We start from the raw sequence: 6927 nt of genomic DNA on the forward strand, positions 1-6927 counted from the left end.
CGAACGCATGGACGACGCGTACGCGTGACCTGCGCAATCCGCAAAAATAACAGAATACGTTGGGGGCGATTTCGACCCGCTTTTTGACCTAGTTTTCGGCCCAGAAACATAGATTAAACCTAGGAAACATGCAGAGACTCAAGGAGGCATCCACACACATTGAGATTCATCACATTAGGATTACACTTAGTTTTAGATCTGAGTTTTTAGAGTTGCGTTAGATTGATAGTTTATGTTTTGCTTGGGATTTTTGGATGCTGAAAGTCATTACCTCCGTTGAAGACATCACTTTAGTTTGTTTCCGTATTCCTTTATTTTTACTTAGTTACTCATTGACCCTATTCAATTAAGTATGTTACATTTTGAATTTATTAATATATGAAGTTATTTTTATTTTAATTAATTTTAATTCTATATTTTATTTTAATCAATTATGTCTTCTCATATTTTTATGATTATTAATTTCATGTCAATGGAGTAGAATTTCTACTTGACATGGGGGTTAATTAAGAGGTGATACTTGAGTTGGAATGCTCAAGTGCTTGGTTAAACTGGACGTTGTTAGATAACTTCATACTTACTAACACTAGACCTTCCAAGGGAGAGGGCTAGGACCTGAGGGTAAGAGTTAGTTCAATCACCATATCTTTCCTTATTTTGTAAGGGAAAATTGAGTGAGAACAACAACCTTTTTACACCACACTTGAAAAGATCACAATAAGGGTAGAAGTTCCGCTTAATTATTCCCCCAATCAAGGCCTTTTATTCAGAATATCAATAATTATTTTCAGTTTATTTTTATTGCCTTAGTTCACAACTATTTTAATTACCCGTTATCAAATTCAACTTTCTAGGAATTTTCTGATTAATAAATTAGCACTCTTGCTTGCAACTCGTTGGGAGACGACCTGGGATTTATACTCCCAGTAATTTATTTCTAAAATTTGTGACAACCCTTTTTAAATTGGTGAGGCAGATCTTAGCTGGTTAAGAGCTATACGTGCAACGCTGTCTCTTAATTGAAATCTTTTAATTGGTTAACTTCTGCCACGCATCAATTTTTGGCGCCGTTGTCGGAGAGTTGCAATAGTGTGCTAAATTATTAATTAGTGTATATATTTTATTTTATCTGCATATTCTATTCTTATTTCTGTTACCATGAGTTACATGTCTTTCTCATTGAATGACGCGTTCATTGCCTGATCCGAGTTTAGTCCCATTTGATCCTAAAATTGAAAGAACTCTTTCATATATTAGACGAACTCGACGTCGGTTAGCCTCTGAGGGTGGTGAAGTGGTTATTATCAATTCACCAGTCTCATCTGAGGGCGAATATGAACCGCCATCTGAGAGCGAGACAAGCTCATTTACTACTGATCCAGTTGATTTACGTGCAGGAAACATGGCATAACCTATGAGAATCACTCTCCAGGAGGCACGAGCCCCAGATTTTACACTACAACCGTATCAAGTGCATCACCCAACTGCAGCTGCAGATTTTGAACTAAAAACCACACTGATCAACTTGATGCCCAAGTTTCATGGCTTACCTGCTCAAGAGCCTATCAAGCACCTTAGGGATTTTCAGACAGCCTATTCTACTGTTAGGCGTCATGGTGCAGACGAAACTTCTATTCTGTTAACTGCTTTTCCATTTTCTCTTGAGGGAAAGACGAGGGAGTGGTACTACTCCCAACCTGAAGCAACTGTTACCAACTAGGATACACTCAGAAGAGAATTTTTGGAAAAATACTTCCCAGCTGAAGTCACAGATAGACTGAGAAAAGAGATCTCTTGTATTGTTCAAGGTGAATCGGAGACTCTCTTTGAATATTGGGAGCGCTTCAACAATCTCCTGGACGCATGTCCCCATCACATGATTGGTAAACTAGTATTGATCAGCTACTTCACTCAAGGCATGAACCCCCAGGATAAGACTACACTGGAAGGTGCCAGTAATGGTTCTCTAAAAAAGTACAAAACCGCCGATGAAGCATGGCAACTGATCAGCGACTTAGCTGAGTCCACTAGGAATCACAGATAGAGGCGCAACCCCAAGGCTGTTGCAGAGATTTCCACTAGCAAAGAGACTACTGCTCTCACCCAGAGTATATGTGAAATGACCAATCTACTGAAGCAGATGCAGCTGAATCAACAACAAGCACAACAAGCTCAGTCTTCACCACAACAGAGCCAACAGTTAGTTCCACAAAGAGTATGCAGGATCTGTGCTGATTATAGTCATTATACTGATGAATGTCCGCAGCTCCAGGAAGACAACACTGTGGAAGCCACTCAACTTTTATGACCGTCCGAATCAAGGATACAATCAACAAGGCGGCAACTACAACCAAGGTGGCAACAATAGCCATGGATGGAGAGATAACTTTAAAAGAGGAGGCAGAGACAATAATGGAAACCAGAGGTGGAATGACAATAACAACAGCAGACAGCAGAATCAGAACCAACCTTACAGAGCACCTCACCTAAGACAGTCACAAGGACCCCAATAAACCCAACAACAAGCTTCTCAGACTGCTTACTCTAGTTCCTCATCAAATGACGAGATACTCCGTTCTCTTGCGCAAGGACAGCAAGACATGCATGCTCAGCTTAACTCTAGTCTGAATGGCTTAACTGTCACTTTACAAGCTCTCATCTCCCAGATGGATTCCTCACTTAATTCCACACATCAACCTTCAAGCTCTAATGGAATTCCTTCATAACCACTGCCTAATCCAAAGGGTGGCATCAATGCCATCACTCTAAGGTCCAAAACCACACTGCAGGAGAGGAACCATGAGGAGCTAAACCCACCAGAAAATGTGTCAGCAGAGGATGTGGTGGAAATAGAAGATGCTGAAGAGGAAGAGGACGTACAAGACATAGTTGAAGAAGAGGAAGCTCAACCACAGAATGAAGCACCAAGGGATACTGAAGCTGAAATTCGCGCCCCTCCTATTCCATTTCCATAACTTGCAAGGAAGCCCAGAAAACAGATGGAACTTAACCCCAAAATGGTAGAAATATTCAAAAAGGTCGAGGTAACTGTTCTCTTTTTTTATGTTATTCAACAGGTACCTAAATACGCAAAGTTTCTAAAAGATTTGTGCATACATAAAGATAAAATTAATGAATTAGAAACTATTCCTTTAGGTAGTTCTATATCTGCTTTAATGGGAAATATACTTGAAAAATGTAGTGATCCAGGTCCATGTATGGTTAGTTGTACCATTGGAGGTGTGATATTTTCTGACTGTATGTGTGATTTAGGAGCATGTGTTAGCATAATGCCTTTGTCCATATATGATACTTTGAGGTTCCCTCCCTTAAAAAGGTCAGCAGCTCATTTTGTGTTGGCACATAAAAGCATTATTATAGTAGTTGAAATTGCTGAAGATGTACTAGTGAGCATTAAGGGGCTCACATTTCCCATTGATTTCTACATCCTGGAAATGCCCCCTAATGACTCAGGAAGACCATCATCAATCCTGCTTGGAAGACCATTCCTGAAGACTTCAAAGTTCAAGCTGGATGCATTTTCAGGAACTTACTCCTTTGAGATAGATGGCAGAATAGTGAGTTTCAGTTTACATGAAGCTATGAAGCACCCTCCGGAAGATCATTCTATCTTCCAGTACGATATTATTGATGAAACTATAGCTAAGGTTCACCAGGAAGAATTAGAAGAGAAGTACATGGAGCAAGGTCCAGGGGTGGGGACACTTTCTGAAAACCATGAGAAGACTTTACCATTATCACCAGCCCCGGATGATCCAGAGCCTAGCTATGAACAGAAATTAGAGTTGAAGCCCCTCCCTCCATACCTCAAGTATGCTTACCTTGAGGACAAGCAGAAGTTCTCAGTCATCATTACAAGGGAACTCACTTCTTAACAGGAAGAACAGCTACTCAAGGTGCTGAGAAAACATAAGAAAGCAATTGGATGGAGCTTGGCGGATATAGTAGGCATCAGTCCTCAAATTTGTGAACATAAAATATTCTTAGAAGAGGGAGCAAAGCCTGTCCGTCAGCCTCAAAGAAGATTGAATCCCACCATCTTAGAAGTTGTCAAGAAGGAAGTGACCAGACTACTTGAAGCTGATATCATTTACCCAATTTCAGACAATGAATGGGTCAGTCCAGTACAAGTGGTGCCCAAGAAGTCTGGCGTCACAACAATAAAGAATGAGCATGGAGAGCTCCTGACAACTAGAGTACAGAATTCATGGAGAGTTTGCATTGACTATAGCCGTCTCAACCAAGCCACTCGTAAGGATCACTATCCCTTGCCATTCATTGATCAAATGCTTGATCGCCTGTCAGGTAAATCTCATTATTGTTTCTTAGATGGTTATATAGGATACTTTCAAATTCATATAGCTCCTGAAGATTAGGAGAAGACTACTTTTACATGTCCTTTTGGGACTTATGCTTATAAGAGAATGCCCTTTGGCTTGTGTAATGCCCCTGCTACTTTCTAAAGGTGCATGATGAGTCTTTTTTCTGATCTTATTGAGAACTGTATGGAAATTTTTATGGATGATTTCAGCATATATGGTGATTCATTTAGCCTTTGCTTGGATAGTTTATCTAGAGTGTAAGACAGATGTGTTAATACAAACCTTGTGTTAAATTTTGAAAAATGTCACTTTATGGTAAAACAAGGAATTGTACTAGGACATGTTGTATCTAATACTGACATTTCTGTAGATCCAGCAAAGGTGGATGTTATTTCTAGTTTACCTTACCCCTCCTCCGTGAGGGAAGTCCGTTCGTTCCTTGGCCACGCAGGTTTTTACAGGAGATTCATTAAGGACTTCAGTAAGGTAGCACTACCATTATCCAGATTGCTGCAAAAAGATATTGAGTTCGAGTTCAATGAGAGCTGTATGCAAGCGTTTGATAAGCTGAAGATCGCTCTGACTCAAGCTCCAATTGTAAGAGGACCAGACTGGAGCCAGCCATTCGAAATCATGTGCGATGCTTCCAACCACGCAGTAGGAGCAGCGCTGGCTCAGCGCGAAGGTAAAGACCGTTTTGTAATTATTTATGCATCTAAAACTTTAGATGCTGCTCAGTCTAATTATACTACTACTAAAAAGAGCTTCTTGCTATTGTTTTTTCTCTGGATAAATTCCGAGCCTATTTATTTGGTACTAAGGTAGTAGTGTACTCAGACCATGCAGCTCTAAAATACTTATTAGCTAAAAAGGAGTCCAAACCAAGGCTAATATGTTGGATACTGCTGTTACAAGAATTTGATTTAGAAATTAAGGACCAGAGTGGTAACCAGAATTTAGTGGCAGACCACCTGAGTTGCCTTGAGCACACTAAGGGTGACTCCACTTCTATAAATGATAATTTCCCATTTGATAACTTACAAGCAGTATCTGAAGTAGTTCCTTGGTATGCACCTGTAGCTAATTATCTAGTTAGCCACACTTTTCCTCCAAATTTTACTAAGCACCAAAGAGACAAGCTGAAAAGCGAGTCCAAATACTATGTATGGGATGATCCATATTTATAGAGGTGTGGTGTTGACCAAGTTCCAGGTAAATTCGACGGTGTGTTCCTCAATCAGAATTCAAGTCTATTTTAGATGCCTGCCACTCATCTGAGAGTGGAGGACATTTTGGCCCTCAAAGAACAGCTAGAAAAATTCTAGATTGCGGATTCTGGTGGCCTACTCTTTTTAAGGACGCTGCTGAATTTTGTAAACCTTGTTCCCCATGCCAAAGGTTTGGTAATATATCCAAGAGGGACGAGATGCCTCAACAGCATATGCTTTTCTGTGAAATTTTTTATATTTGGGGCATTGACTTCATGGGTCCATTTCCAAATTCTAATGGTTACTTTTATATACTGTTAGCTGTAGATTATGTTTTTAAATGGGTGGAAGCAATTCCTACCCGTACTGATGATGCTAACACTGATGTTTCCTTTGTTAGAAACCATATTATTTGTCGCTTTGGATCACCACGAGCAATCGTGAGTGATCAAGGCACCCATTTTTGTAACAGGAGACTAACATGATTACTGAAAAGGCATGGGATAATTCACAAAGTCACCACAGCTTATCTTCCCCAGACCAATGGGCAAGCAGAAGTCTCTAACAGAGAGATTAAATGTATTTTGGAGAAGATAGTAAAACTTCATAGGAAGGACTGGAGTGCCAGGCTACAAGATGCACTCTGGGCATATAGAACAGCGTACAAGACACCCATTGGGATGAGCCCCTTCCGCTTGGTATACGGAAAGGCTTGTCACCTCCCCGTAGAGGTGGAACACAAGGCTTTATGGGCTGTGAAGGAGTGCAACATGAATCTTACGAAAGCTGGTGCTGAAAGAAAGCTGCAACTAGCAGAACTAGAGACCCTCCGCCTAGAAGCATATGACAACTCCAGGCGTTACAAGGAGAAAATTAAGGCTGTCCATGACAAGCACATAAAAAGGAAAGAATTCCGACCAGGGGAGTTAGTTCTACTATATAATTCCAGACTGAGGCTCATGCCAGGTAAACTGAGATCAAGATGGGAAGGTCCATACATAATAGAAAAGGTAGAGCCATATGGAGTTTTCTACCTGCGTCATCCTGTTAACTCCAAATTTCTTAAAGTCAATGGACATCGCCTAAAGCTTTACCATAGTGAGAAGACGAAGAATCAAAAGGAACTAGAGATCTTCCTCTTAGAAGATCCACCAAGAGAAGCTGAATGAGCCTAACGAGCGTCCAACTTAAGGACGTAAAAGCAAAGTGCTAGGTGGGAGGCAACCCACCATGGTATGATCGTTCCGTTTCAATCTTAGTTTTATTTTTACATTATTTTTATGATGTTAATGACTCTTCTCATCATCCCTGCATTTAGCTGCATACAGTTTGCATATGCATTTTGCATATTTAAAAAAACAAAAAAGCACGCACGC

At 40.4% G+C, this 6927-nt stretch overlaps 1 non-coding gene across 1 annotated transcript; it reads right to left on the reverse strand.

The window, feature by feature from the left end:
• Positions 1–1774: 1774 nt before the first annotated feature.
• On the reverse strand, positions 1775–1882 carry LOC112753988 (small nucleolar RNA R71). The gene has a single exon (XR_003178346.1). It is a non-coding gene; the product is annotated as a small nucleolar RNA R71 (small nucleolar RNA).
• Positions 1883–6927: the final 5045 nt, after the last annotated feature.

The sequence above is a fragment of the Arachis hypogaea genome, chromosome 15 (genome assembly GCF_003086295.3).
Source record: "Arachis hypogaea cultivar Tifrunner chromosome 15, arahy.Tifrunner.gnm2.J5K5, whole genome shotgun sequence".
Lineage (NCBI taxonomy): Eukaryota > Viridiplantae > Streptophyta > Magnoliopsida > Fabales > Fabaceae > Arachis > Arachis hypogaea.